General features: G+C 51.6%; 1 long non-coding RNA gene and 48 other non-coding genes across 49 annotated transcripts in view; 1 reads left to right on the top strand and 48 right to left on the bottom strand.

Annotated features, from left to right (window-relative positions):
- The window catches only part of LOC148966930 (uncharacterized), a 461,761-nt gene that overhangs the window by 255,030 nt on the left and 179,213 nt on the right, over positions 1-27,518 (top strand). The gene's annotated exons all lie outside the window — the stretch shown is intronic.
- Positions 345-417, bottom strand: trnaf-gaa (transfer RNA phenylalanine (anticodon GAA)). The gene has a single exon. It is a non-coding gene; the product is annotated as a tRNA-Phe (tRNA).
- Positions 501-574, bottom strand: trnai-aau (transfer RNA isoleucine (anticodon AAU)). Its single transcript has one exon. It is a non-coding gene; the product is annotated as a tRNA-Ile (tRNA).
- On the bottom strand, positions 1,425-1,496 carry trnaq-uug (transfer RNA glutamine (anticodon UUG)). The gene has a single exon. It is a non-coding gene; the product is annotated as a tRNA-Gln (tRNA).
- On the bottom strand, positions 1,622-1,694 carry trnaf-gaa (transfer RNA phenylalanine (anticodon GAA)). Its single transcript has one exon. It is a non-coding gene; the product is annotated as a tRNA-Phe (tRNA).
- Positions 1,778-1,851, bottom strand: trnai-aau (transfer RNA isoleucine (anticodon AAU)). The gene has a single exon. It is a non-coding gene; the product is annotated as a tRNA-Ile (tRNA).
- On the bottom strand, positions 2,899-2,971 carry trnaf-gaa (transfer RNA phenylalanine (anticodon GAA)). The gene has a single exon. It is a non-coding gene; the product is annotated as a tRNA-Phe (tRNA).
- On the bottom strand, positions 4,175-4,247 carry trnaf-gaa (transfer RNA phenylalanine (anticodon GAA)). The gene has a single exon. It is a non-coding gene; the product is annotated as a tRNA-Phe (tRNA).
- trnai-aau (transfer RNA isoleucine (anticodon AAU)) lies at positions 4,331-4,404 on the bottom strand. The gene has a single exon. It is a non-coding gene; the product is annotated as a tRNA-Ile (tRNA).
- trnaf-gaa (transfer RNA phenylalanine (anticodon GAA)) lies at positions 5,452-5,524 on the bottom strand. Its single transcript has one exon. It is a non-coding gene; the product is annotated as a tRNA-Phe (tRNA).
- On the bottom strand, positions 6,532-6,603 carry trnaq-uug (transfer RNA glutamine (anticodon UUG)). The gene has a single exon. It is a non-coding gene; the product is annotated as a tRNA-Gln (tRNA).
- Positions 6,885-6,959, bottom strand: trnai-aau (transfer RNA isoleucine (anticodon AAU)). Its single transcript has one exon. It is a non-coding gene; the product is annotated as a tRNA-Ile (tRNA).
- Positions 8,005-8,077, bottom strand: trnaf-gaa (transfer RNA phenylalanine (anticodon GAA)). The gene has a single exon. It is a non-coding gene; the product is annotated as a tRNA-Phe (tRNA).
- Positions 8,161-8,234, bottom strand: trnai-aau (transfer RNA isoleucine (anticodon AAU)). The gene has a single exon. It is a non-coding gene; the product is annotated as a tRNA-Ile (tRNA).
- Positions 9,085-9,156, bottom strand: trnaq-uug (transfer RNA glutamine (anticodon UUG)). Its single transcript has one exon. It is a non-coding gene; the product is annotated as a tRNA-Gln (tRNA).
- On the bottom strand, positions 9,282-9,354 carry trnaf-gaa (transfer RNA phenylalanine (anticodon GAA)). Its single transcript has one exon. It is a non-coding gene; the product is annotated as a tRNA-Phe (tRNA).
- Positions 9,438-9,511, bottom strand: trnai-aau (transfer RNA isoleucine (anticodon AAU)). The gene has a single exon. It is a non-coding gene; the product is annotated as a tRNA-Ile (tRNA).
- Positions 10,559-10,631, bottom strand: trnaf-gaa (transfer RNA phenylalanine (anticodon GAA)). Its single transcript has one exon. It is a non-coding gene; the product is annotated as a tRNA-Phe (tRNA).
- trnaq-uug (transfer RNA glutamine (anticodon UUG)) lies at positions 11,639-11,710 on the bottom strand. Its single transcript has one exon. It is a non-coding gene; the product is annotated as a tRNA-Gln (tRNA).
- trnaf-gaa (transfer RNA phenylalanine (anticodon GAA)) lies at positions 11,836-11,908 on the bottom strand. The gene has a single exon. It is a non-coding gene; the product is annotated as a tRNA-Phe (tRNA).
- On the bottom strand, positions 11,992-12,065 carry trnai-aau (transfer RNA isoleucine (anticodon AAU)). The gene has a single exon. It is a non-coding gene; the product is annotated as a tRNA-Ile (tRNA).
- Positions 12,916-12,987, bottom strand: trnaq-uug (transfer RNA glutamine (anticodon UUG)). The gene has a single exon. It is a non-coding gene; the product is annotated as a tRNA-Gln (tRNA).
- Positions 13,113-13,185, bottom strand: trnaf-gaa (transfer RNA phenylalanine (anticodon GAA)). Its single transcript has one exon. It is a non-coding gene; the product is annotated as a tRNA-Phe (tRNA).
- trnai-aau (transfer RNA isoleucine (anticodon AAU)) lies at positions 13,269-13,342 on the bottom strand. Its single transcript has one exon. It is a non-coding gene; the product is annotated as a tRNA-Ile (tRNA).
- Positions 15,470-15,541, bottom strand: trnaq-uug (transfer RNA glutamine (anticodon UUG)). Its single transcript has one exon. It is a non-coding gene; the product is annotated as a tRNA-Gln (tRNA).
- trnaf-gaa (transfer RNA phenylalanine (anticodon GAA)) lies at positions 15,667-15,739 on the bottom strand. Its single transcript has one exon. It is a non-coding gene; the product is annotated as a tRNA-Phe (tRNA).
- trnai-aau (transfer RNA isoleucine (anticodon AAU)) lies at positions 15,823-15,896 on the bottom strand. Its single transcript has one exon. It is a non-coding gene; the product is annotated as a tRNA-Ile (tRNA).
- trnaq-uug (transfer RNA glutamine (anticodon UUG)) lies at positions 16,747-16,818 on the bottom strand. Its single transcript has one exon. It is a non-coding gene; the product is annotated as a tRNA-Gln (tRNA).
- trnaf-gaa (transfer RNA phenylalanine (anticodon GAA)) lies at positions 16,944-17,016 on the bottom strand. The gene has a single exon. It is a non-coding gene; the product is annotated as a tRNA-Phe (tRNA).
- trnai-aau (transfer RNA isoleucine (anticodon AAU)) lies at positions 17,100-17,173 on the bottom strand. The gene has a single exon. It is a non-coding gene; the product is annotated as a tRNA-Ile (tRNA).
- On the bottom strand, positions 18,024-18,095 carry trnaq-uug (transfer RNA glutamine (anticodon UUG)). Its single transcript has one exon. It is a non-coding gene; the product is annotated as a tRNA-Gln (tRNA).
- Positions 18,221-18,293, bottom strand: trnaf-gaa (transfer RNA phenylalanine (anticodon GAA)). Its single transcript has one exon. It is a non-coding gene; the product is annotated as a tRNA-Phe (tRNA).
- Positions 19,498-19,570, bottom strand: trnaf-gaa (transfer RNA phenylalanine (anticodon GAA)). The gene has a single exon. It is a non-coding gene; the product is annotated as a tRNA-Phe (tRNA).
- On the bottom strand, positions 19,654-19,727 carry trnai-aau (transfer RNA isoleucine (anticodon AAU)). The gene has a single exon. It is a non-coding gene; the product is annotated as a tRNA-Ile (tRNA).
- trnaf-gaa (transfer RNA phenylalanine (anticodon GAA)) lies at positions 20,774-20,846 on the bottom strand. Its single transcript has one exon. It is a non-coding gene; the product is annotated as a tRNA-Phe (tRNA).
- Positions 20,930-21,003, bottom strand: trnai-aau (transfer RNA isoleucine (anticodon AAU)). Its single transcript has one exon. It is a non-coding gene; the product is annotated as a tRNA-Ile (tRNA).
- Positions 22,050-22,122, bottom strand: trnaf-gaa (transfer RNA phenylalanine (anticodon GAA)). Its single transcript has one exon. It is a non-coding gene; the product is annotated as a tRNA-Phe (tRNA).
- On the bottom strand, positions 22,206-22,279 carry trnai-aau (transfer RNA isoleucine (anticodon AAU)). The gene has a single exon. It is a non-coding gene; the product is annotated as a tRNA-Ile (tRNA).
- On the bottom strand, positions 23,130-23,201 carry trnaq-uug (transfer RNA glutamine (anticodon UUG)). The gene has a single exon. It is a non-coding gene; the product is annotated as a tRNA-Gln (tRNA).
- On the bottom strand, positions 23,327-23,399 carry trnaf-gaa (transfer RNA phenylalanine (anticodon GAA)). The gene has a single exon. It is a non-coding gene; the product is annotated as a tRNA-Phe (tRNA).
- trnai-aau (transfer RNA isoleucine (anticodon AAU)) lies at positions 23,483-23,556 on the bottom strand. The gene has a single exon. It is a non-coding gene; the product is annotated as a tRNA-Ile (tRNA).
- On the bottom strand, positions 24,407-24,478 carry trnaq-uug (transfer RNA glutamine (anticodon UUG)). Its single transcript has one exon. It is a non-coding gene; the product is annotated as a tRNA-Gln (tRNA).
- trnaf-gaa (transfer RNA phenylalanine (anticodon GAA)) lies at positions 24,604-24,676 on the bottom strand. Its single transcript has one exon. It is a non-coding gene; the product is annotated as a tRNA-Phe (tRNA).
- Positions 24,760-24,833, bottom strand: trnai-aau (transfer RNA isoleucine (anticodon AAU)). Its single transcript has one exon. It is a non-coding gene; the product is annotated as a tRNA-Ile (tRNA).
- trnaq-uug (transfer RNA glutamine (anticodon UUG)) lies at positions 25,684-25,755 on the bottom strand. Its single transcript has one exon. It is a non-coding gene; the product is annotated as a tRNA-Gln (tRNA).
- trnaf-gaa (transfer RNA phenylalanine (anticodon GAA)) lies at positions 25,881-25,953 on the bottom strand. Its single transcript has one exon. It is a non-coding gene; the product is annotated as a tRNA-Phe (tRNA).
- On the bottom strand, positions 26,037-26,110 carry trnai-aau (transfer RNA isoleucine (anticodon AAU)). The gene has a single exon. It is a non-coding gene; the product is annotated as a tRNA-Ile (tRNA).
- trnaq-uug (transfer RNA glutamine (anticodon UUG)) lies at positions 26,961-27,032 on the bottom strand. Its single transcript has one exon. It is a non-coding gene; the product is annotated as a tRNA-Gln (tRNA).
- Positions 27,314-27,387, bottom strand: trnai-aau (transfer RNA isoleucine (anticodon AAU)). Its single transcript has one exon. It is a non-coding gene; the product is annotated as a tRNA-Ile (tRNA).

Below are 27,518 nucleotides of genomic sequence, written 5' to 3'. Positions count from 1 at the left end.
GTGGACAGCAAAGAGCAAGTGAAGCTTTTTCTTATTAAGCCCACGTTTCCCCGATACCGCCTTGGTTTTAGAGTGCCAGTTTCACCACCACATCAGCGGTTGCGCATCAGCTCAGTTTTTCCCGCCCTTCCGGAAAACAAGCTGAAAAGGTTCCACCGAGATTTGAACTCGGATCGCTGGATTCAAAGCCCAGAGTGCTAACCATTACACCATGGATCCAACACGCCCTGGTCCCTGGCCGTCTGAAAGGCAGATAGCGATGAGAATAGGCGGAATCAGGTTGACAGGAGCTGGCATTTGGTCAGTGGAGTCCGTCGACCAAAAACACCGTGACCAGGCTGCTTTGCCGAAACCCGGGATCGAACCAGGGACCTTTAGATCTTCAGTCTAACGCTCTCCCAACTGAGCTATTTCGGCCAGGTCTGTTATCAAGCGGTTTGTCCAGCAGGGATTTCTGGGAGACCGCCCGTCATTTTCGAGATGAGCAGAGACCAAAAGCTTGGCCCGTACGGGGATCGAACCCGCGACCTTGGCGTTATTAGCACCACGCTCTAACCAACTGAGCTAACCGGCCCGACTCTGATTGCTTTTGTCCCCAATTTCCAAGAAATATCCTGGTTGCCCTGGTCAGGCTGAAGTGATTAAAAGCAAAGCCTGAGAACGGGCTCGTCCATGATTTGACCCCGGGACCACTCGCACCCTAAGCGAGAATCATACCCCTAGACCAACGAGCCAACACACACGACCTTCCTGCTGCTGCCTGGCTGCAATCATTTCCGTTTGCAAGGCTTAAAGCACAAAAGTTTCATTAAATGTGCAACTAAACGGTAGCCAGTGCAAAGTTGCCGGCACAGAAAAAATACGGTCTCTTTGCTTTGTGGCCACGCTACAGAACTTGCAGAGATGAAAGGGATCGTCCAGGCCGTTGTCTTTGAGAGCGAAGGACACCGTCTTTCCACATCGTCGAGGGGAATTAGTTCAAATGGTAGAGCGCTCGCTTAGCATGCGAGAGATAGCGGGATCGATGTCCGCATTCTCCACTTTGTGTAACGCCTTTTACGCTCACTTCAAAGGGGCACTCCCTGGATGAGCGCTGTGGAAAAGTTTTTTCGGACGCGGTACTGCACACATTCCTGTCAAAAGCAGGTCCCACCGAAATTTGAACTCGGATCGCTGTATTTAGAGTCCAGAGTGCTAACCATTGCACCATGGAACCTTGGCGTGGGTGGATTTTTACCACCGAGCAGCAGAGGTGTTTAGTCATTCAGCCTAGTAGGTGGACAGCAAAGAGCAAGTGAAGCTTTTTCTTATTAAGCCCACGTTTCCCCGATACCGCCTGGGTTTTAGAGTGCCAGTTTCACCAGCACATCAGCGGTTGCGCATCAGCTCAGTTTTTTCCCGCCCTTCCGGAAAACAAGCTGAAAAGGTTCCACCGAGATTTGAACTCGGATCGCTGGATTCAAAGCCCAGAGTGCTAACCATTACACCATGGAACCAACACGCCCTGGTCCCTGGCCGTCTGAAAGGCAGATAGCGATGAGAATAGGCGGAATCAGGTTGACAGGAGCTGGCATTTGGTCAGTGGAGTCCGTCGACCAAAAACACCATGACCAGGCTGCTCTGCCGAAACCCGGGATCGAACCAGGGACCTTTAGATCTTCAGTCTAACGCTCTCCCAACTGAGCTATTTCGGCCAGGTCTGTTATCAAGCGGTTTGTCCAGCAGGGATTTCTGGGAGACCGCCCGTCATTTTCGAGATGAGCAGAGACCAAAAGCTTGGCCCATACGGGGATCGAACCCGCGACCTTGGCGTTATTAGCACCACGCTCTAACCAACTGAGCTAACCGGCAAAACTCTGAATGCTTTTGTCCCCAATTTCCAAGAAATATCCTGGTTGCCCTGGTCAGGCTGAAGTGATTAAAAGCAAAGCCTAAGAACGGGCTCGTCCATGATTTGAACCCGGGACCACTCGCACCCTAAGCGAGAATCATACCCCTAGACCAACGAGCCAACACACACGCCCTTCCTGCTGCTGCCTGGCTGCAATCATTTCCGTTTGCAAGGCTTAAAGCACAAAAGTTTCATTAAATGTGCAACTAAACGGTAGCCAGTGCAAAGTTGCCGGCACAGAAGAAATACGGTCTCTTTGCTTTGTGGCCAAGCTACAGCACTTGCAGAGATGAAAGGGATCGTACAGGCCGCTGTCTTTGAGAGCGGAGGACACCGTCTCTCCACATTGTCGAGGGGAATTAGTTCAAATGGTAGAGCGCTCGCTTAGCATGCGAGAGATAGCGGGATCGATGCCCGCATTCTCCACTTTGTGTAACGCCTTTTACGCTCACTTCAAAGGGGCACTCCCTGGATGAGCGCTGTGGAAAAGTTTTTTCGGACGCGGTACTGCACACATTCCTGTCAAAAGCAGGTCCCACCGAAATTTGAACTCGGATCGCTGTATTCAGAGTCCAGAGTGCTAACCATTGCACCATGGAACCTTGGCGTGGGTGGATTTTTACCACCGAGCAGCAGAGGTGTTTAGTCATTCAGCCTAGTAGGTGGACAGCAAAGAGCAAGTGAAGCTTTTTCTTATTAAGCCCACGTTTCCCCGATACCGCCTGGGTTTTAGAGTGCCAGTTTCACCACCACATCAGCGGTTGCGCATCAGCTCAGTTTTTTCCCGCCCTTCCGCAAAACAAGCTGAAAAGGTTCCACCGAGATTTGAACTCGGATCGCTGGATTCAAAGCGCAGAGTGCTAACCATTACACCATGGAACCAACACGCCCTGGTCCCTGGCCGTCTGAAAGGCAGATAGCGATGAGAATAGGCGGAATCAGGTTGCCAGGAGCTGGCATTTGGTCAGTGGAGTCCGTCGACCAAAAACACGGTGACCAGGCTGCTCTGCCGAAACCCGGGATCGAACCAGGGACCTTTAGATCTTCAGTCTAACGCTCTCCCAACTGAGCTATTTCGGCCAGGTCTGTTATCAAGCGGTTTGTCCAGCAGGGATTTCTGGGAGACCGCCCGTCATTTTCGAGATGAGCAGAGACCAAAAGCTTGGCCCGTACAGGGATCGAACCCGCGACCTTGGCGTTATTAGCACCACGCTCTAACCAACTGAGCTAATCGGCCCGACTCTGATTGCTTTTGTCCCCAATTTCCAAGAAATATCCTGGTTTCCCTGGTCAGGCTGAAGTGATTAAAAGCAAAGCCTGAGAACGGGGTCGTCCATGATTTGAACCCGGGACCACTCGCACCCTAAGCGAGAATCATACCCCTAAACCAACGAGCCAACACACACGCCCTTCCTGCTGCTGCCTGGCTGCAATCATTTCCGTTTGCAAGGCTTAAAGCACAAAAGTTTCATTAAATGTGCAACTAAACGGTAGCCAGTGCAAAGTTGCCGGCACAGAAAAAATACGGTCTCTTTGCTTTGTGGCCACGCTACAGCACTTGCAGAGATGAAAGGGATCGTCCAGGCCGTTGTCTTTGAGAGCGAAGGACACCGTCTCTCCACATCGTCGAGGGGAATTAGTTCAAATGGTAGAGCGCTCGCTTAGCATGCGAGAGATAGCGGGATCGATGCCCGCATTCTCCACTTTGTGTATCGCCTTTTACGCTCACTTCAAAGGTGCACTCCCTGGATGAGCGCTGTGGAAAAGTTTTTTCGGACGCGGTACTGCACACATTCCTGTCAAAAGCAGGTCCCACCGAAATTTGAACTCGGATCGCTGTATTCAGAGTCCAGAGTGCTAGCCATTGCACCATGGAACCTTGGCGTGGGTGGATTTTTACCACCGAGCAGCAGAGGTGTTTAGTCATTCAGCCTAGTAGGTGGACAGCAAAGAGCAAGTGAAGCTTTTTCTTATTAAGCCCACGTTTCCCCGATACCGCCTTGGTTTTAGAGTGCCAGTTTCACCACCACATCAGCGGTTGCGCATCAGCTCAGTTTTTCCCGCCCTTCCGGAAAACAAGCTGAAAAGGTTCCACCGAGATTTGAACTCGGATCGCTGGATTCAAAGCCCAGAGTGCTAACCATCACACCATGGAACCAACACGCCCTGGTCCCTGGCCGTCTGAAAGGCAGATAGCGATGAGAATAGGCGGAATCAGGTTGACAGGAGCTGGCATTTGGTCAGTGGAGTCCGTCGACCAAAAACACGGTGACCAGGCTGCTCTGCCGAAACCCGGGATCGAACCAGGGACCTTTAGATCTTCAGTCTAACGCTCTCCCAACTGAGCTATTTCGGCCAGGTCTGTTATCAAGCGGTTTGTCCAGCAGGGATTTCTGGGAGACCGCCCGTCATTTTCGAGATGAGCAGAGACCAAAAGCTTGGCCCATACGGGGATCGAACCCGCGACCTTGGCGTTATTAGCACCACGCTCTAACCAACTGAGCTAACCGGCACAACTCTGAATGCTTTTGTCCCCAATTTCCAAGAAATATCCTGGTTGCCCTGGTCAGGCTGAAGTGATTAAAAGCAAAGCCTAAGAACGGGCTCGTCCATGATTTGAACCCGGGACCACTCGCACCCTAAGCGAGAATCATACCCCTAGACCAACGAGCCAACACACACGCCCTTCCTGCTGCTGCCTGGCTGCAATCATTTCCGTTTGCAAGGCTTAAAGCACAAAAGTTTCATTAAATGTGCAACTAAACGGTAGCCAGTGCAAAGTTGCCGGCACAGAAAAAATACGGTCTCTTTGCTTTGTGGCCAAGCTACAGCACTTGCAGAGATGAAAGGGATCGTACAGGCCGCTGTCTTTGAGAGCGGAGGACACCGTCTCTCCACATTGTCGAGGGGAATTAGTTCAAATGGTAGAGCGCTCGCTTAGCATGCGAGAGATAGCGGGATCGATGCCCGCATTCTCCACTTTGTGTAACGCCTTTTACGCTCACTTCAAAGGGGCACTCCCTGGATGAGCGCTGTGGAAAAGTTTTTTCGGACGCGGTACTGCACACATTCCTGTCAAAAGCAGGTCCCACCGAAATTTGAACTCGGATCGCTGTATTCAGAGTCCAGAGTGCTAACCATTGCACCATGGAACCTTGGCGTGGGTGGATTTTTACCACCGAGCAGCAGAGGTGTTTAGTCATTCAGCCTAGTAGGTGGACAGCAAAGAGCAAGTGAAGCTTTTTCTTATTAAGCCCACGTTTCCCCGATACCGCCTGGGTTTTAGAGTGCCAGTTTCACCACCACATCAGCGGTTGCGCATCAGCTCAGTTTTTTCCCGCCCTTCCGCAAAACAAGCTGAAAAGGTTCCACCGAGATTTGAACTCGGATCGCTGGATTCAAAGCGCAGAGTGCTAACCATTACACCATGGAACCAACACGCCCTGGTCCCTGGCCGTCTGAAAGGCAGATAGCGATGAGAATAGGCGGAATCAGGTTGACAGGAGCTGGCATTTGGTCAGTGGAGTCCGTCGACCAAAAACACGGTGACCAGGCTGCTCTGCCGAAACCCGGGATCGAACCAGGGACCTTTAGATCTTCAGTCTAACGCTCTCCCAACTGAGCTATTTCGGCCAGGTCTGTTATCAAGCGGTTTGTCCAGCAGGGATTTCTGGGAGACCGCCCGTCATTTTCGAGATGAGCAGAGACCAAAAGCTTGGCCCGTACAGGGATCGAACCCGCGACCTTGGCGTTATTAGCACCACGCTCTAACCAACTGAGCTAATCGGCCCGACTCTGATTGCTTTTGTCCCCAATTTCCAAGAAATATCCTGGTTGCCCTGGTCAGGCTGAAGTGATTAAAAGCAAAGCCTGAGAACGGGGTCGTCCATGATTTGAACCCGGGACCACTCGCACCCTAAGCGAGAATCATACCCCTAAACCAACGAGCCAACACACACGCCCTTCCTGCTGCTGCCTGGCTGCAATCATTTCCGTTTGCAAGGCTTAAAGCACAAAAGTTTCATTAAATGTGCAACTAAACGGTAGCCAGTGCAAAGTTGCCGGCACAGAAAAAATACGGTCTCTTTGCTTTGTGGCCACGCTACAGCACTTGCAGAGATGAAAGGGATCGTCCAGGCCATTGTCTTTGAGAGCGAAGGACACCGTCTTTCCACATCGTGGAGGGGAATTAGTTCAAATGGTAGAGCGCTCGCTTAGCATGCGAGAGATAGCGGGATCGATGCCCGCATTCTCCACTTTGTGTAACGCCTTTTACGCTCACTTCAAAGGGGCACTCCCTGGATGAGCGCTGTGGAAAAGTTTTTTCGGACGCGGTACTGCACACATTCCTGTCAAAAGCAGGTCCCACCGAAATTTGAACTCGGATCGCTGTATTCAGAGTCCAGAGTGCTAACCATTGCACCATGGAACCTTGGCGTGGGTGGATTTTTACCACCGAGCAGCAGAGGTGTTTAGTCATTCAGCCTAGTAGGTGGACAGCAAAGAGCAAGTGAAGCTTTTTCTTATTAAGCCCACGTTTCCCCGATACCGCCTGGGTTTTAGAGTGCCAGTTTCACCACCACATCAGCGGTTGCGCATCAGCTCTGTTTTTTCCCGCCCTTCCGCTAAACAAGCTGAAAAGGTTCCACCGAGATTTGAACTCGGATCGCTGGATTCAAAGCCCAGAGTGCTAACCATTACACCATGGAACCAACACGCCCTGGTCCCTGGCCGTCTGAAAGGCAGATAGCGATGAGAATAGGCTGAATCAGGTTGACAGGAGCTGGCATTTGGTCAGTGGAGTCCGTCGACCAAAAACACGGTGACCAGGCTGCTCTGCCGAAACCCAGGATCGAACCAGAGACCTTTAGATCTTCAGTCTAACGCTCTCCCAACTGAGCTATTTCGGCCAGGTCTGTTATCAAGCGGTTTGTCCAGCAGGGATTTCTGGGAGACCGCCCGTCATTTTCGAGATGAGCAGAGACCAAAAGCTTGGCCCGTACGGGGATCGAACCCGCGACCTTGGCGTTATTAGCACCATGCTCTAACCAACTGAGCTAAACGGCCCGACTCTGACTGCTTTTGTCCCCAATTTCCAAGAAATATCCTGGTTGCCCTGGTCAGGCTGAAGTGATTAAAAGCAAAGCCTGAGAACGGGCTCGTCCATGATTTGAACCCGGGACCACTCGCACCCTAAGCGAGAATCATACCCCTAGACCAACGAGCCAACACACACGCCCTTCCTGCTGCTGCCTGGCTGCAATCATTTCCGTTTGCAAGGCTTAAAGCACAAAAGTTTCATTAAATGTGCAACTAAACGGTAGCCAGTGCAAAGTTGCCGGCACAGAAAAAATACGGTCTCTTTGCTTTGTGGCCACGCTACAGAACTTGCAGAGATGAAAGGGATCGTCCAGGCCGTTGTCTTTGAGAGCGAAGGACACCGTCTTTCCACATCGTCGAGGGGAATTAGTTCAAATGGTAGAGCGCTCGCTTAGCATGCGAGAGATAGCGGGATCGATGCCCGCATTCTCCACTTTGTGTAACGCCTTTTACGCTCACTTCAAAGGGGCACTCCCTGGATGAGCGCTGTGGAAAAGTTTTTTCGGACGCGGTACTGCACACATTCCTGTCAAAAGCAGGTCCCACCGAAATTTGAACTCGGATCGTTGTATTCAGAGTCCAGAGTGCTAACCATTGCACCATGGAACCTTGGCGTGGGTGGATTTTTACCACCGAGCAGCAGAGGTGTTTAGTCATTCAGCCTAGTAGGTGGACAGCAAAGAGCAAGTGAAGCTTTTTCTTATTAAGCCCACGTTTCCCCGATACCGCCTTGGTTTTAGAGTGCCAGTTTCACCACCACATCAGCGGTTGCGCATCAGCTCAGTTTTTCCCGCCCTTCCGGAAAACAAGCTGAAAAGGTTCCACCGAGATTTGAACTCGGATCGCTGGATTCAAAGCCCAGAGTGCTAACCATTACACCATGGATCCAACACGCCCTGGTCCCTGGCCGTCTGAAAGGCAGATAGCGATGAGAATAGGCGGAATCAGGTTGACAGGAGCTGGCATTTGGTCAGTGGAGTCCGTCGACCAAAAACACCGTGACCAGGCTGCTTTGCCGAAACCCGGGATCGAACCAGGGACCTTTAGATCTTCAGTCTAACGCTCTCCCAACTGAGCTATTTCGGCCAGGTCTGTTATCAAGCGGTTTGTCCAGCAGGGATTTCTGGGAGACCGCCCGTCATTTTCGAGATGAGCAGAGACCAAAAGCTTGGCCCGTACGGGGATCGAACCCGCGACCTTGGCGTTATTAGCACCACGCTCTAACCAACTGAGCTAACCGGCCCGACTCTGATTGCTTTTGTCCCCAATTTCCAAGAAATATCCTGGTTGCCCTGGTCAGGCTGAAGTGATTAAAAGCAAAGCCTGAGAACGGGCTCGTCCATGATTTGACCCCGGGACCACTCGCACCCTAAGCGAGAATCATACCCCTAGACCAACGAGCCAACACACACGACCTTCCTGCTGCTGCCTGGCTGCAATCATTTCCGTTTGCAAGGCTTAAAGCACAAAAGTTTCATTAAATGTGCAACTAAACGGTAGCCAGTGCAAAGTTGCCGGCACAGAAAAAATACGGTCTCTTTGCTTTGTGGCCACGCTACAGAACTTGCAGAGATGAAAGGGATCGTCCAGGCCGTTGTCTTTGAGAGCGAAGGACACCGTCTTTCCACATCGTCGAGGGGAATTAGTTCAAATGGTAGAGCGCTCGCTTAGCATGCGAGAGATAGCGGGATCGATGTCCGCATTCTCCACTTTGTGTAACGCCTTTTACGCTCACTTCAAAGGGGCACTCCCTGGATGAGCGCTGTGGAAAAGTTTTTTCGGACGCGGTACTGCACACATTCCTGTCAAAAGCAGGTCCCACCGAAATTTGAACTCGGATCGCTGTATTTAGAGTCCAGAGTGCTAACCATTGCACCATGGAACCTTGGCGTGGGTGGATTTTTACCACCGAGCAGCAGAGGTGTTTAGTCATTCAGCCTAGTAGGTGGACAGCAAAGAGCAAGTGAAGCTTTTTCTTATTAAGCCCACGTTTCCCCGATACCGCCTGGGTTTTAGAGTGCCAGTTTCACCAGCACATCAGCAGTTGCGCATCAGCTCAGTTTTTTCCCGCCCTTCCGGAAAACAAGCTGAAAAGGTTCCACCGAGATTTGAACTCGGATCGCTGGATTCAAAGCCCAGAGTGCTAACCATTACACCATGGAACCAACACGCCCTGGTCCCTGGCCGTCTGAAAGGCAGATAGCGATGAGAATAGGCGGAATCAGGTTGACAGGAGCTGGCATTTGGTCAGTGGAGTCCGTCGACCAAAAACACCATGACCAGGCTGCTCTGCCGAAACCCGGGATCGAACCAGGGACCTTTAGATCTTCAGTCTAACGCTCTCCCAACTGAGCTATTTCGGCCAGGTCTGTTATCAAGCGGTTTGTCCAGCAGGGATTTCTGGGAGACCGCCCGTCATTTTCGAGATGAGCAGAGACCAAAAGCTTGGCCCATACGGGGATCGAACCCGCGACCTTGGCGTTATTAGCACCACGCTCTAACCAACTGAGCTAACCGGCACAACTCTGAATGCTTTTGTCCCCAATTTCCAAGAAATATCCTGGTTGCCCTGGTCAGGCTGAAGTGATTAAAAGCAAAGCCTAAGAACTGGCTCGTCCATGATTTGAACCCGGGACCACTCGCACCCTAAGCGAGAATCATACCCCTAGACCAACGAGCCAACACACACGCCCTTCCTGCTGCTGCCTGGCTGCAATCATTTCCGTTTGCAAGGCTTAAAGCACAAAAGTTTCATTAAATGTGCAACTAAACGGTAGCCAGTGCAAAGTTGCCGGCACAGAAAAAATACGGTCTCTTTGCTTTGTGGCCAAGCTACAGCACTTGCAGAGATGAAAGGGATCGTACAGGCCGCTGTCTTTGAGAGCGGAGGACACCGTCTCTCCACATTGTCGAGGGGAATTAGTTCAAATGGTAGAGCGCTCGCTTAGCATGCGAGAGATAGCGGGATCGATGCCCGCATTCTCCACTTTGTGTAACGCCTTTTACGCTCACTTCAAAGGGGCACTCCCTGGATGAGCGCTGTGGAAAAGTTTTTTCGGACGCGGTACTGCACACATTCCTGTCAAAAGCAGGTCCCACCGAAATTTGAACTCGGATCGCTGTATTCAGAGTCCAGAGTGCTAACCATTGCACCATGGAACCTTGGCGTGGGTGGATTTTTACCACCGAGCAGCAGAGGTGTTTAGTCATTCAGCCTAGTAGGTGGACAGCAAAGAGCAAGTGAAGCTTTTTCTTATTAAGCCCACGTTTCCCCGATACCGCCTGGGTTTTAGAGTGCCAGTTTCACCACCACATCAGCGGTTGCGCATCAGCTCAGTTTTTTCCCGCCCTTCCGCAAAACAAGCTGAAAAGGTTCCACCGAGATTTGAACTCGGATCGCTGGATTCAAAGCGCAGAGTGCTAACCATTACACCATGGAACCAACACGCCCTGGTCCCTGGCCGTCTGAAAGGCAGATAGCGATGAGAATAGGCGGAATCAGGTTGACAGGAGCTGGCATTTGGTCAGTGGAGTCCGTCGACCAAAAACACGGTGACCAGGCTGCTCTGCCGAAACCCGGGATCGAACCAGGGACCTTTAGATCTTCAGTCTAACGCTCTCCCAACTGAGCTATTTCGGCCAGGTCTGTTATCAAGCGGTTTGTCCAGCAGGGATTTCTGGGAGACCGCCCGTCATTTTCGAGATGAGCAGAGACCAAAAGCTTGGCCCGTACAGGGATCGAACCCGCGACCTTGGCGTTATTAGCACCACGCTCTAACCAACTGAGCTAATCGGCCCGACTCTGATTGCTTTTGTCCCCAATTTCCAAGAAATATCCTGGTTGCCCTGGTCAGGCTGAAGTGATTAAAAGCAAAGCCTGAGAACGGGGTCGTCCATGATTTGAACCCGGGACCACTCGCACCCTAAGCGAGAATCATACCCCTAAACCAACGAGCCAACACACACGCCCTTCCTGCTGCTGCCTGGCTGCAATCATTTCCGTTTGCAAGGCTTAAAGCACAAAAGTTTCATTAAATGTGCAACTAAACGGTAGCCAGTGCAAAGTTGCCGGCACAGAAAAAATACGGTCTCTTTGCTTTGTGGCCACGCTACAGAACTTGCAGAGATGAAAGGGATCGTCCAGGCCGTTGTCTTTGAGAGCGAAGGACACCGTCTTTCCACATCGTCGAGGGGAATTAGTTCAAATGGTAGAGCGCTCGCTTAGCATGCGAGAGATAGCGGGATCGATGTCCGCATTCTCCACTTTGTGTAACGCCTTTTACGCTCACTTCAAAGGGGCACTCCCTGGATGAGCGCTGTGGAAAAGTTTTTTCGGACGCGGTACTGCACACATTCCTGTCAAAAGCAGGTCCCACCGAAATTTGAACTCGGATCGCTGTATTCAGAGTCCAGAGTGCTAACCATTGCACCATGGAACCTTGGCGTGGGTGGATTTTTACCACCGAGCAGCAGAGGTGTTTAGTCATTCAGCCTAGTAGGTGGACAGCAAAGAGCAAGTGAAGCTTTTTCTTATTAAGCCCACGTTTCCCCGATACCGCCTGGGTTTTAGAGTGCCAGTTTCACCACCACATCAGCGGTTGCGCATCAGCTCAGTTTTTTCCCGCCCTTCCGGAAAACAAGCTGAAAAGGTTCCACCGAGATTTGAACTCGGATCGCTGGATTCAAAGCCCAGAGTGCTAACCATTACACCATGGAACCAACACGCCCTGGTCCCTGGCCGTCTGAAAGGCAGATAGCGATGAGAATAGGCGGAATCAGGTTGACAGGAGCTGGCATTTGGTCAGTGGAGTCCGTCGACCAAAAACACCATGACCAGGCTGCTCTGCCGAAACCCGGGATCGAACCAGGGACCTTTAGATCTTCAGTCTAACGCTCTCCCAACTGAGCTATTTCGGCCAGGTCTGTTATCAAGCGGTTTGTCCAGCAGGGATTTCTGGGAGACCGCCCGTCATTTTCGAGATGAGCAGAGACCAAAAGCTTGGCCCGTACGGGGATCGAACCCGCGACCTTGGCGTTATTAGCACCACGCTCTAACCAACTGAGCTAACCGGCCCGACTCTGATTGCTTTTGTCCCCAATTTCCAAGAAATATCCTGGTTGCCCTGGTCAGGCTGAAGTGATTAAAAGCAAAGCCTGAGAACGGGCTCGTCCATGATTTGAACCCGGGACCACTCGCACCCTAAGCGAGAATCATACCCCTAGACCAACGAGCCAACACACACGACCTTCCTGCTGCTGCCTGGCTGCAATCATTTCCGTTTGCAAGGCTTAAAGCACAAAAGTTTCATTAAATGTGCAACTAAACGGTAGCCAGTGCAAAGTTGCCGGCACAGAAAAAATACGGTCTCTTTGCTTTGTGGCCACGCTACAGAACTTGCAGAGATGAAAGGGATCGTCCAGGCCGTTGTCTTTGAGAGCGAAGGACACCGTCTTTCCACATCGTCGAGGGGAATTAGTTCAAATGGTAGAGCGCTCGCTTAGCATGCGAGAGATAGCGGGATCGATGTCCGCATTCTCCACTTTGTGTAACGCCTTTTACGCTCACTTCAAAGGGGCACTCCCTGGATGAGCGCTGTGGAAAAGTTTTTTCGGACGCGGTACTGCACACATTCCTGTCAAAAGCAGGTCCCACCGAAATTTGAACTCGGATCGCTGTATTCAGAGTCCAGAGTGCTAACCATTGCACCATGGAACCTTGGCGTGGGTGGATTTTTACCACCGAGCAGCAGAGGTGTTTAGTCATTCAGCCTAGTAGGTGGACAGCAAAGAGCAAGTGAAGCTTTTTCTTATTAAGCCCACGTTTCCCCGATACCGCCTGGGTTTTAGAGTGCCAGTTTCACCACCACATCAGCGGTTGCGCATCAGCTCAGTTTTTTCCCGCCCTTCCGGAAAACAAGCTGAAAAGGTTCCACCGAGATTTGAACTCGGATCGCTGGATTCAAAGCCCAGAGTGCTAACCATTACACCATGGAACCAACACGCCCTGGTCCCTGGCCGTCTGAAAGGCAGATAGCGATGAGAATAGGCGGAATCAGGTTGACAGGAGCTGGCATTTGGTCAGTGGAGTCCGTCGACCAAAAACACCATGACCAGGCTGCTCTGCCGAAACCCGGGATCGAACCAGGGACCTTTAGATCTTCAGTCTAACGCTCTCCCAACTGAGCTATTTCGGCCAGGTCTGTTATCAAGCGGTTTGTCCAGCAGGGATTTCTGGGAGACCGCCCGTCATTTTCGAGATGAGCAGAGACCAAAAGCTTGGCCCATACGGGGATCGAACCCGCGACCTTGGCGTTATTAGCACCACGCTCTAACCAACTGAGCTAACCGGCCCAACTCTGAATGCTTTTGTCCCCAATTTCCAAGAAATATCCTGGTTGCCCTGGTCAGGCTGAAGTGATTAAAAGCAAAGCCTGAGAACGGGCTCGTCCATGATTTGAACCCGGGACCACTCGCACCCTAAGCGAGAATCATACCCCTAGACCAACGAGCCAACACACACGCCCTTCCTGCTGCTGCCTGGCTGCAATCATTTCCGTTTGCAAGGCTTAAAGCACAAAAGTTTCATTAAATGTGCAACTAAACGGTAGCCAGTGCAAAGTTGCCGGCACAGAAAAAATACGGTCTCTTTGCTTTGTGGCCACGCTACAGCACTTGCAGAGATGAAAGGGATCGTCCAGGCCGTTGTCTTTGAGAGCGAAGGACACCGTCTTTCCACATCGTGGAGGGGAATTAGTTCAAATGGTAGAGCGCTCGCTTAGCATGCGAGAGATAGCGTGATCGATGCCCGCATTCTCCACTTTGTGAAACGCCTTTTACGCTCACTTCAAAGGGGCACTCCCTGGATGAGCGCTGTGGAAAAGTTTTTTCGGACGCGGTACTGCACACATTCCTGTCAAAAGCAGGTCCCACCGAAATTTGAACTCGGATCGCTGTATTCAGAGTCCAGAGTGCTAACCATTGCACCATGGAACCTTGGCGTGGGTGGATTTTTACCACCGAGCAGCAGAGGTGTTTAGTCATTCAGCCTAGTAGGTGGACAGCAAAGAGCAAGTGAAGCTTTTTCTTATTAAGCCCACGTTTCCCCGATACCGCCTGGGTTTTAGAGTGCCAGTTTCACCACCACATCAGCGGTTGCGCATCAGCTCTGTTTTTTCCCGCCCTTCCGCTAAACAAGCTGAAAAGGTTCCACCGAGATTTGAACTCGGATCGCTGGATTCAAAGCCCAGAGTGCTAACCATCACACCATGGAACCAACACGCCCTGGTCCCTGGCCGTCTGAAAGGCAGATAGCGATGAGAATAGGCGGAATCAGGTTGAAAGGAGCTGGCATTTGGTCAGTGGAGTCCGTCGACCAAAAACTCGGTGACCAGGCTGCTCTGCCGAAACCCGGGATCGAACCAGGGACCTTTAGATCTTCAGTCTAACGCTCTCCCAACTGTGCTATTTCGGCCAGGTCTGTTGTCAAGCGGTTTGTCCAGCAGGGATTTCTGGGAGACCGCCCGTCATTTTCGAGATGAGCAGAGACCAAAAGCTTGGCCCGTATGGGGATCGAACCCACAACCTTGGCGTTATTAACACCACGCTCTAACCAACTGAGCTATCCGGCCCGACTCTGACTGCTTTTGTCCCCAATTTCCAAGAAATATCCTGGTTGCCCTGGTCAGGCTGAAGTGATTAAAAGCAAAGCCTGAGAACGGGCTCGTCCATGATTTGAACCCGGGACCACTCGCACCCTAAGCGAGAATCATACCCCTAGACCAACGAGCCAACACACACGCCCTTCCTGCTGCTGCCTGGCTGCAATCATTTCCGTTTGCAAGGCTTAAAGCACAAAAGTTTCATTAAATGTGCAACTAAACAGTAGCCAGTGCAAAGTTGCCGGCACAGAAAAAATACGGTCTCTTTGCTTTGTGGCCACGCTACAGCACTTGCAGAGATGAAAGGGATCGTCCAGGCCGTTGTCTTTGAGAGCGAAGGACACCGTCTCTCCACATCGTCGAGGGGAATTAGTTCAAATGGTAGAGCGCTCGCTTAGCATGCGAGAGATAGCGGGATCGATGCCCGCATTCTCCACTTTGTGTAACGCCTTTTACGCTCACTTCAAAGGGGCACTCCCTGGATGAGCGCTGTGGAAAAGTTTTTTCGGACGCGGTACTGCACACATTCCTGTCAAAAGCAGGTCCCACCGAAATTTGAACTCGGATCGCTGTATTCAGAGTCCAGAGTGCTAGCCATTGCACCATGGAACCTTGGCGTGGGTGGATTTTTACCACCGAGCAGCAGAGGTGTTTAGTCATTCAGCCTAGTAGGTGGACAGCAAAGAGCAAGTGAAGCTTTTTCTTATTAAGCCCACGTTTCCCCGATACCGCCTGGGTTTTAGAGTGCCAGTTTCACCAGCACATCAGCGGTTGCGCATCAGCTCAGTTTTTTCCCGCCCTTCCGGAAAACAAGCTGAAAAGGTTCCACCGAGATTTGAACTCGGATCGCTGGATTCAAAGCCCAGAGTGCTAACCATTACACCATGGAACCAACACGCCCTGGTCCCTGGCCGTCTGAAAGGCAGATAGCGATGAGAATAGGCGGAATCAGGTTGACAGGAGCTGGCATTTGGTCAGTGGAGTCCGTCGACCAAAAACACCGTGACCAGGCTGCTCTGCCGAAACCCGGGATCGAACCAGGGACCTTTAGATCTTCAGTCTAACGCTCTCCCAACTGAGCTATTTCGGCCAGGTCTGTTATCAAGCGGTTTGTCCAGCAGGGATTTCTGGGAGACCGCCCGTCATTTTCGAGATGAGCAGAGACCAAAAGCTTGGCCCGTACGGGGATCGAACCCGCGACCTTGGCGTTATTAGCACCACGCTCTAACCAACTGAGCTAACCGGCCTGACTCTGATTGCTTTTGTCCCCAATTTCCAAGGAATATCCTGGTTGCCCTGGTCAGGCTGAAGTGATTAAAAGCAAAGCCTGAGAACGGGCTCGTCCATGATTTGAACCCGGGACCACTCGCACCCTAAGCGAGAATCATACCCCTAGACCAACGAGCCAACACACACGACCTTCCTGCTGCTGCCTGGCTGCAATCATTTCCGTTTGCAAGGCTTAAAGCACAAAAGTTTCATTAAATGTGCAACTAAACGGTAGCCAGTGCAAAGTTGCCGGCACAGAAAAAATACGGTCTCTTTGCTTTGTGGCCACGCTACAGAACTTGCAGAGATGAAAGGGATCGTCCAGGCCGTTGTCTTTGAGAGCGAAGGACACCGTCTTTCCACATCGTCGAGGGGAATTAGTTCAAATGGTAGAGCGCTCGCTTAGCATGCGAGAGATAGCGGGATCGATGTCCGCATTCTCCACTTTGTGTAACGCCTTTTACGCTCACTTCAAAGGGGCACTCCCTGGATGAGCGCTGTGGAAAAGTTTTTTCGGACGCGGTACTGCACACATTCCTGTCAAAAGCAGGTCCCACCGAAATTTGAACTCGGATCGCTGTATTCAGAGTCCAGAGTGCTAACCATTGCACCATGGAATCTTGGCGTGGGTGGATTTTTACCACCGAGCAGCAGAGGTGTTTAGTCATTCAGCCTAGTAGGTGGACAGCAAAGAGCAAGTGAAGCTTTTTCTTATTAAGCCCACGTTTCCCCGATACCGCCTGGGTTTTAGAGTGCCAGTTTCACCACCACATCAGCGGTTGCGCATCAGCTCAGTTTTTTCCCGCCCTTCCGCAAAACAAGCTGAAAAGGTTCCACCGAGATTTGAACTCGGATCGCTGGATTCAAAGCCCAGAGTGCTAACCATTACACCATGGAACCAACACGCCCTGGTCCCTGGCCGTCTGAAAGGCAGATAGCGATGAGAATAGGCGGAATCAGGTTGACAGGAGCTGGCATTTGGTCAGTGGAGTCCGTCGACCAAAAACACCGTGACCAGGCTGCTCTGCCGAAACCCGGGATCGAACCAGGGACCTTTAGATCTTCAGTCTAACGCTCTCCCAAATGAGCTATTTCGGCCAGGTCTGTTATCAAGCGGTTTGTCCAGCAGGGATTTCTGGGAGACCGCCCGTCATTTTCTAAGTGAGCAGAGACCAAAAGCTTGGCCCGTACGGGGATCGAACCCGCGACCTTGGCGTTATTAGCACCACGCTCTAACCAACTGAGCTAACCGGCCCGACTCTGATTGCTTTTGTCCCCAATTTCCAAGAAATATCCTGGTTGCCCTGGTCAGGCTGAAGTGATTAAAAGCAAAGCCTGAGAACGGGCTCGTCCATGATTTGAACCCGGGACCACTCGCACCCTAAGCGAGAATCATACCCCTAGACCAACGAGCCAACACACACGACCTTCCTGCTGCTGCCTGGCTGCAATCATTTCCGTTTGCAAGGCTTAAAGCACAAAAGTTTCATTAAATGTGCAACTAAACGGTAGCCAGTGCAAAGTTGCCGGCACAGAAAAAATACGGTCTCTTTGCTTTGTGGCCACGCTACAGAACTTGCAGAGATGAAAGGGATCGTCCAGGCCGTTGTCTTTGAGAGCGAAGGACACCGTCTTTCCACATCGTCGAGGGGAATTAGTTCAAATGGTAGAGCGCTCGCTTAGCATGCGAGAGATAGCGGGATCGATGTCCGCATTCTCCACTTTGTGTAACGCCTTTTACGCTCACTTCAAAGGGGCACTCCCTGGATGAGCGCTGTGGAAAAGTTTTTTCGGACGCGGTACTGCACACATTCCTGTCAAAAGCAGGTCCCACCGAAATTTGAACTCGGATCGCTGTATTCAGAGTCCAGAGTGCTAACCATTGCACCATGGAACCTTGGCGTGGGTGGATTTTTACCACCGAGCAGCAGAGGTGTTTAGTCATTCAGCCTAGTAGGTGGACAGCAAAGAGCAAGTGAAGCTTTTTCTTATTAAGCCCACGTTTCCCCGATACCGCCTTGGTTTTAGAGTGCCAGTTTCACCACCACATCAGCGGTTGCGCATCAGCTCAGTTTTTTCCCGCCCTTCCGGAAAACAAGCTGAAAAGGTTCCACCGAGATTTGAACTCGGATCGCTGGATTCAAAGCCCAGAGTGCTAACCATTACACCATGGAACCAACACGCCCTGGTCCCTGGCCGTCTGAAAGGCAGATAGCGATGAGAATAGGCGGAATCAGGTTGACAGGAGCTGGCATTTGGTCAGTGGAGTCCGTCGACCAAAAACACGGTGACCAGGCTGCTCTGCCGAAACCCGGGATCGAACCAGGGACCTTTAGATCTTCAGTCTAACGCTCTCCCAACTGAGCTATTTCGGCCAGGTCTGTTATCAAGCGGTTTGTCCAGCAGGGATTTCTGGGAGACCGCCCGTCATTTTCGAGATGAGCAGAGACCAAAAGCTTGGCCCGTACGGGGATCGAACCCGCGACCTTGGCGTTATTAGCACCACGCTCTAACCAACTGATTTAACCGACCCGACTCTGATTGCTTTTGTCCCCAATTTCCAAGAAATATCCTGGTTGCCCTGGTCAGGCTGAAGTGATTAAAAGCGAAGCCTGAGAACGGGCTCGTCCATGATTTGAACCCGGGACCACTCGCACCCTGAGCGAGAATCATACCCCTAGACCAACGAGCCAACACACACGCCCTTCCTGCTGCTGCCTGGCTGCAATCATTTCCGTTTGCAAGGCTTAAAGCACAAAAGTTTCATTAAATGTGCAACTAAACGGTAGCCAGTGCAAAGTTGCCGGCACAGAAAAAATACGGTCTCTTTGCTTTGTGGCCAAGCTACAGCACTTGCAGAGATGAAAGGGATCGTACAGGCCGCTGTCTTTGAGAGCGGAGGACACCGTCTCTCCACATCGTCGAGGGGAATTAGTTTAAATGGTAGAGCGCTCGCTTAGCATGCGAGAGATAGCGGGATCGATGCCCGCATTCTCCACTTTGTGTAACGCCTTTTACGCTCACTTCAAAGGGGCACTCCCTGGATGAGCGCTGTGGAAAAGTTTTTTCGGACGCGGTACTGCACACATTCCTGTCAAAAGCAGGTCCCACCGAAATTTGAACTCGGATCGCTGTATTCAGAGTCCAGAGTGCTAACCATTGCACCATGGAACCTTGGCGTGGGTGGATTTTTACCACCGAGCAGCAGAGGTGTTTAGTCATTCAGCCTAGTAGGTGGACAGCAAAGAGCAAGTGAAGCTTTTTCTTATTAAGCCCACGTTTCCCCGATACCGCCTGGGTTTTAGAGTGCCAGTTTCACCACCACATCAGCGGTTGTGCATCAGCTCAGTTTTTTCCCGCCCTTCCGCAAAACAAGCTGAAAAGGTTCCACCGAGATTTGAACTCGGATCGCTGGATTCAAAGCGCAGAGTGCTAACCATTACACCATGGAACCAACACGCCCTGGTCCCTGGCCGTCTGAAAGGCAGATAGCGATGAGAATAGGCGGAATCAGGTTGACAGGAGCTGGCATTTGGTCAGTGGAGTCCGTCGACCAAAAACACGGTGACCAGGCTGCTCTGCCGAAACCCGGGATCGAACCAGGGACCTTTAGATCTTCAGTCTAACGCTCTCCCAACTGAGCTATTTCGGCCAGGTCTGTTATCAAGCGGTTTGTCCAGCAGGGATTTCTGGGAGACCGCCCGTCATTTTCGAGATGAGCAGAGACCAAAAGCTTGGCCCGTACGGGGATCGAACCCGCGACCTTGGCGTTATTAGCACCACGCTCTAACCAACTGAGCTAACCGGCCCGACTCTGATTGCTTTTGTCCCCAATTTCCAAGAAATATCCTGGTTGCCCTGGTCAGGCTGAAGTGATTAAAAGCAAAGCCTGAGAACGGGGTCGTCCATGATTTGAACCCGGGACCATTCGCACCCTAAGCGAGAATCATACCCCTAGACCAACGAGCCAACACACACGCCCTTCCTGCTGCTGCCTGGCTGCAATCATTTCCGTTTGCAAGGCTTAAAGCACAAAAGTTTCATTAAATGTGCAACTAAACGGTAGCCAGTGCAAAGTTGCCGGCACAGAAAAAATACGGTCTCTTTGCTTTGTGGCCACGCTACAGCACTTGCAGAGATGAAAGGGATCGTCCAGGCCGTTGTCTTTGAGAGCGAAGGACACCGTCTCTCCACATCGTCGAGGGGAATTAGTTCAAATGGTAGAGCGCTCGCTTAGCATGCGAGAGATAGCGGGATCGATGCCCGCATTCTCCACTTTGTGTAACGCCTTTTACGCTCACTTCAAAGGGGCACTCCCTGGATGAGCGCTGTGGAAAAGTTTTTTCGGACGCGGTACTGCACACATTCCTGTCAAAAGCAGGTCCCACCGAAATTTGAACTCGGATCGCTGTATTCAGAGTCCAGAGTGCTAACCATTGCACCATGGAACCTTGGCGTGGGTGGATTTTTACTACCGAGCAGCAGAGGTGTTTAGTCATTCAGCCTAGTAGGTGGACAGCAAAGAGCAAGTGAAGCTTTTTCTTATTAAGCCCACGTTTCCCCGATACCGCCTTGGTTTTAGAGTGCCAGTTTCACCACCACATCAGCGGTTGCGCATCAGCTCAGTTTTTCCCGCCCTTCCGGAAAACAAGCTGAAAAGGTTCCACCGAGATTTGAACTCGGATCGCTGGATTCAAAGCCCAGAGTGCTAACCATCACACCATGGAACCAACACGCTCTGGTCCCTGGCCGTCTGAAAGGCAGATAGCGATGAGAATAGGCGGAATCAGGTTGACAGGAGCTGGCATTTGGTCAGTGGAGTCCGTCGACCAAAAACACGGTGACCAGGCTGCTCTGCCGAAACCCGGGATCGAGCCAGGGACCTTTAGATCTTCAGTCTAACGCTCTCCCAACTGAGCTATTTCGGCCAGGTCTGTTATCAAGCGGTTTGTCCAGCAGGGATTTCTGGGAGACCGCCCGTCATTTTCGAGATGAGCAGAGACCAAAAGCTTGGCCCGTACGGGGATCGAACCCGCGACCTTGGCGTTATTAGCACCACACTCTAACCAACTGAGCTAACCGGCCCGACTCTGATTGCTTTTGTCCCCAATTTCCAAGAAATATCCTGGTTGCCCTGGTCAGGCTGAAGTGATTAAAAGCAAAGCCTGAGAACGGGCTCGTCCATGATTTGAACCCGGGACCACTCGCACCCTAAGCGAGAATCATACCCCTAGACCAACGAGCCAACACACACGCCCTTCCTGCTGCTGCCTGGCTGCAATCATTTCCGTTTGCAAGGCTTAAAGCACAAAAGTTTCATTAAATGTGCAACTAAACGGTAGCCAGTGCAAAGTTGCCGGCACAGAAAAAATACGGTCTCTTTGCTTTGTGGCCACGCTACAGCACTTGCAGAGATGAAAGGGATCGTCCAGGCCGTTGTCTTTGAGAGCGAAGGACACCGTCTCTCCACATCGTCGAGGGGAATTAGTTCAAATGGTAGAGCGCTCGCTTAGCATGCGAGAGATAGCGGGATCGATGCCCGCATTCTCCACTTTGTGTAACGCCTTTTACGCTCACTTCAAAGGGGCACTCCCTGGATGAGCGCTGTGGAAAAGTTTTTTCGGACGTGGTACTGCACACATTCCTGTCAAAAGCAGGTCCCACCGAAATTTGAACTCGGATCGCTGCATTCAGAGTCCAGAGTGCTAACCATTGCACCATGGAACCTTGGCGTGGGTGGATTTTTACTACCGAGCAGCAGAGGTGTTTAGTCATTCAGCCTAGTAGGTGGACAGCAAAGAGCAAGTGAAGCTTTTTCTTATTAAGCCCACGTTTCCCCGATACCGCCTTGGTTTTAGAGTGCCAGTTTCACCACCACATCAGCGGTTGCGCATCAGCTCAGTTTTTCCCGCCCTTCCGGAAAACAAGCTGAAAAGGTTCCACCGAGATTTGAACTCGGATCGCTGGATTCAAAGCCCAGAGTGCTAACCATCACACCATGGAACCAACACGCTCTGGTCCCTGGCCGTCTGAAAGGCAGATAGCGATGAGAATAGGCGGAATCAGGTTGACAGGAGCTGGCATTTGGTCAGTGGAGTCCGTCGACCAAAAACACGGTGACCAGGCTGCTCTGCCGAAACCCGGGATCGAACCAGGGACCTTTAGATCTTCAGTCTAACGCTCTCCCAACTGAGCTATTTCGGCCAGGTCTGTTATCAAGCGGTTTGTCCAGCAGGGATTTCTGGGAGACCGCCCGTCATTTTCGAGATGAGCAGAGACCAAAAGCTTGGCCCGTACGGGGATCGAACCCGCGACCTTGGCGTTATTAGCACCACACTCTAACCAACTGAGCTAACCGGCCCGACTCTGATTGCTTTTGTCCCCAATTTCCAAGAAATATCCTGGTTGCCCTGGTCAGGCTGAAGTGATTAAAAGCAAAGCCTGAGAACGGGCTCGTCCATGATTTGAACCCGGGACCACTCGCACCCTAAGCGAGAATCATACCCCTAGACCAACGAGCCAACACACACGACCTTCCTGCTGCTGCCTGGCTGCAATCATTTCCGTTTGCAAGGCTTAAAGCACAAAAGTTTCATTAAATGTGCAACTAAACGGTAGCCAGTGCAAAGTTGCCGGCACAGAAAAAATACGGTCTCTTTGCTTTGTGGCCACGCTACAGAACTTGCAGAGATGAAAGGGATCGTCCAGGCCGTTGTCTTTGAGAGCGAAGGACACCGTCTTTCCACATCGTCGAGGGGAATTAGTTCAAATGGTAGAGCACTCGCTTAGCATGCGAGAGATAGCGGGATCGATGTCCGCATTCTCCACTTTGTGTAACGCCTTTTACGCTCACTTCAAAGGGGCACTCCCTGGATGAGCGCTGTGGAAAAGTTTTTTCGGACGCGGTACTGCACACATTCCTGTCAAAAGCAGGTCCCACCGAAATTTGAACTCGGATCGCTGTATTCAGAGTCCAGAGTGCTAACCATTGCACCATGGAACCTTGGCGTGGGTGGATTTTTACCACCGAGCAGCAGAGGTGTTTAGTCATTCAGCCTAGTAGGTGGACAGCAAAGAGCAAGTGAAGCTTTTTCTTATTAAGCCCACGTTTCCCCGATACCGCCTGGGTTTTAGAGTGCCAGTTTCACCAGCACATCAGCGGTTGCGCATCAGCTCAGTTTTTTCCCGCCCTTCCGGAAAACAAGCTGAAAAGGTTCCACCGAGATTTGAACTCGGATCGCTGGATTCAAAGCCCAGAGTGCTAACCATTACACCATGGAACCAACACGCCCTGGTCCCTGGCCGTCTGAAAGGCAGATAGCGATGAGAATAGGCGGAATCAGGTTGACAGGAGCTGGCATTTGGTCAGTGGAGTCCGTCGACCAAAAACACCGTGACCAGGCTGCTCTGCCGAAACCCGGGATCGAACCAGGGACCTTTAGATCTTCAGTCTAACGCTCTCCCAACTGAGCTATTTCGGCCAGGTCTGTTATCAAGCGGTTTGTCCAGCAGGGATTTCTGGGAGACCGCCCGTCATTTTCGAGATGAGCAGAGACCAAAAGCTTGGCCCGTACGGGGATCGAACCCGCGACCTTGGCGTTATTAGCACCACGCTCTAACCAACTGAGCTAACCGGCCCGACTCTGATTGCTTTTGTCCCCAATTTCCAAGAAATATCCTGGTTGCCCTGGTCAGGCTGAAGTGATTAAAAGCAAAGCCTGAGAACGGGCTCGTCCATGATTTGAACCCGGGACCACTCGCACCCTAAGCGAGAATCATACCCCTAGACCAACGAGCCAACACACACGACCTTCCTGCTGCTGCCTGGCTGCAATCATTTCCGTTTGCAAGGCTTAAAGCACAAAAGTTTCATTAAATGTGCAACTAAACGGTAGCCAGTGCAAAGTTGCCGGCACAGAAAAAATACGGTCTCTTTGCTTTGTGGCCACGCTACAGAACTTGCAGAGATGAAAGGGATCGTCCAGGCCGTTGTCTTTGAGAGCGAAGGACACCGTCTTTCCACATCGTCGAGGGGAATTAGTTCAAATGGTAGAGCGCTCGCTTAGCATGCGAGAGATAGCGGGATCGATGTCCGCATTCTCCACTTTGTGTAACGCCTTTTACGCTCACTTCAAAGGGGCACTCCCTGGATGAGCGCTGTGGAAAAGTTTTTTCGGACGCGGTACTGCACACATTCCTGTCAAAAGCAGGTCCCACCGAAATTTGAACTCGGATCGCTGTATTCAGAGTCCAGAGTGCTAACCATTGCACCATGGAACCTTGGCGTGGGTGGATTTTTACCACCGAGCAGCAGAGGTGTTTAGTCATTCAGCCTAGTAGGTGGACAGCAAAGAGCAAGTGAAGCTTTTTCTTATTAAGCCCACGTTTCCCCGATACCGCCTGGGTTTTAGAGTGCCAGTTTCACCAGCACATCAGCGGTTGCGCATCAGCTCAGTTTTTTCCCGCCCTTCCGGAAAACAAGCTGAAAAGGTTCCACCGAGATTTGAACTCGGATCGCTGGATTCAAAGCCCAGAGTGCTAACCATTACACCATGGAACCAACACGCCCTGGTCCCTGGCCGTCTGAAAGGCAGATAGCGATGAGAATAGGCGGAATCAGGTTGACAGGAGCTGGCATTTGGTCAGTGGAGTCCGTCGACCAAAAACACCGTGACCAGGCTGCTCTGCCGAAACCCGGGATCGAACCAGGGACCTTTAGATCTTCAGTCTAACGCTCTCCCAACTGAGCTATTTCGGCCAGGTCTGTTATCAAGCGGTTTGTCCAACAGGGATTTCTGGGAGACCGCCCGTCATTTTCGAGATGAGCAGAGACCAAAAGCTTGGCCCGTACGGGGATCGAACCCGCGACCTTGGCGTTATTAGCACCACGCTCTAACCAACTGAGCTAACCGGCCCGACTCTGATTGCTTTTGTCCCCAATTTCCAAGAAATATCCTGGTTGCCCTGGTCAGGCTGAAGTGATTAAAAGCAAAGCCTGAGAACGGGCTCGTCCATGATTTGAACCCGAGACCACTCGCACCCTAAGCGAGAATCATACCCCTAGACCAACGAGCCAACACACACGACCTTCCTGCTGCTGCCTGGCTGCAATCATTTCCGTTTGCAAGGCTTAAAGCACAAAAGTTTCATTAAATGTGCAACTAAACGGTAGCCAGTGCAAAGTTGCCGGCACAGAAAAAATACGGTCTCTTTGCTTTGTGGCCACGCTACAGAACTTGCAGAGATGAAAGGGATCGTCCAGGCCGTTGTCTTTGAGAGCGAAGGACACCGTCTTTCCACATCGTCGAGGGGAATTAGTTCAAATGGTAGAGCGCTCGCTTAGCATGCGAGAGATAGCGGGATCGATGTCCGCATTCTCCACTTTGTGTAACGCCTTTTACGCTCACTTCAAAGGGGCACTCCCTGGATGAGCGCTGTGGAAAAGTTTTTTCGGACGCGGTACTGCACACATTCCTGTCAAAAGCAGGTCCCACCGAAATTTGAACTCGGATCGCTGTATTCAGAGTCCAGAGTGCTAACCATTGCACCATGGAACCTTGGCGTGGGTGGATTTTTACCACCGAGCAGCAGAGGTGTTTAGTCATTCAGCCTAGTAGGTGGACAGCAAAGAGCAAGTGAAGCTTTTTCTTATTAAGCCCACGTTTCCCCGATACCGCCTGGGTTTTAGAGTGCCAGTTTCACCAGCACATCAGCGGTTGCGCATCAGCTCAGTTTTTTCCCGCCCTTCCGGAAAACAAGCTGAAAAGGTTCCACCGAGATTTGAACTCGGATCGCTGGATTCAAAGCCCAGAGTGCTAACCATTACACCATGGAACCAACACGCCCTGGTCCCTGGCCGTCTGAAAGGCAGATAGCGATGAGAATAGGCGGAATCAGGTTGACAGGAGCTGGCATTTGGTCAGTGGAGTCCGTCGACCAAAAACACGGTGACCAGGCTGCTCTGCCGAAACCCGGGATCGAACCAGGGACCTTTAGATCTTCAGTCTAACGCTCTCCCAACTGAGCTATTTCGGCCAGGTCTGTTATCAAGCGGTTTGTCCAGCAGGGATTTCTGGGAGACCGCCCGTCATTTTCGAGATGAGCAGAGACCAAAAGCTTGGCCCGTACGGGGATCGAACCCGCGACCTTGGCGTTATTAGCACCACGCTCTAACCAACTGAGCTAACCGGCCCGACTCTGATTGCTTTTGTCCCCAATTTCCAAGAAATATCCTGGTTGCCCTGGTCAGGCTGAAGTGATTAAAAGCAAAGCCTGAGAACGGGCTCGTCCATGATTTGAACCCGGGACCACTCGCACCCTAAGCGAGAATCATACCCCTAGACCAACGAGCCAACACACACGACCTTCCTGCTGCTGCCTGGCTGCAATCATTTCCGTTTGCAAGGCTTAAAGCACAAAAGTTTCATTAAATGTGCAACTAAACGGTAGCCAGTGCAAAGTTGCCGGCACAGAAAAAATACGGTCTCTTTGCTTTGTGGCCACGCTACAGAACTTGCAGAGATGAAAGGGATCGTCCAGGCCGTTGTCTTTGAGAGCGAAGGACACCGTCTTTCCACATCGTCGAGGGGAATTAGTTCAAATGGTAGAGCGCTCGCTTAGCATGCGAGAGATAGCGGGATCGATGTCCGCATTCTCCACTTTGTGTAACGCCTTTTACGCTCACTTCAAAGGGGCACTCCCTGGATGAGCGCTGTGGAAAAGTTTTTTCGGACGCGGTACTGCACACATTCCTGTCAAAAGCAGGTCCCACCGAAATTTGAACTCGGATCGCTGTATTCAGAGTCCAGAGTGCTAACCATTGCACCATGGAACCTTGGCGTGGGTGGATTTTTACCACCGAGCAGCAGAGGTGTTTAGTCATTCAGCCTAGTAGGTGGACAGCAAAGAGCAAGTGAAGCTTTTTCTTATTAAGCCCACGTTTCCCCGATACCGCCTGGGTTTTAGATTGCCAGTTTCACCAGCACATCAGCGGTTGCGCATCAGCTCAGTTTTTTCCCGCCCTTCCGGAAAACAAGCTGAAAAGGTTCCACCGAGATTTGAACTCGGATCGCTGGATTCAAAGCCCAGAGTGCTAACCATTACACCATGGAACCAACACGCCCTGGTCCCTGGCCGTCTGAAAGGCAGATAGCGATGAGAATAGGCGGAATCAGGTTGACAGGAGCTGGCATTTGGTCAGTGGAGTCCGTCGACCAAAAACACCATGACCAGGCTGCTCTGCCGAAACCCGGGATCGAACCAGGGACCTTTAGATCTTCAGTCTAACGCTCTCCCAACTGTGCTATTTCGGCCAGGTCTGTTGTCAAGCGGTTTGTCCAGCAGGGATTTCTGGGAGACCGCCCGTCATTTTCGAGATGAGCAGAGACCAAAAGCTTGGCCCGTACGGGGATCGAACCCACGACCTTGGCGTTATTAGCACCACGCTCTAACCAACTGAGCTAACCGGCCCGACTCTTACTGCTTTTGTCCCCAATTTCCAAGAAATATCCTGGTTGCCCTGGTCAGGCTGAAGTGATTAAAAGCAAAGCCTGAGAACGGGCTCGTCCATGATTTGAACCCGGGACCACTCGCACCCTAAG

This window comes from Pimephales promelas, chromosome 24 (genome assembly GCF_988280905.1).
Source record: "Pimephales promelas chromosome 24, fPimPro1.hap1.1, whole genome shotgun sequence".
Classification (NCBI taxonomy): domain Eukaryota; kingdom Metazoa; phylum Chordata; class Actinopteri; order Cypriniformes; family Leuciscidae; genus Pimephales; species Pimephales promelas.
The sequence above is the reverse complement of the archived record's forward strand: the minus strand, read 5'-3'. Positions and strand labels throughout refer to the sequence as shown.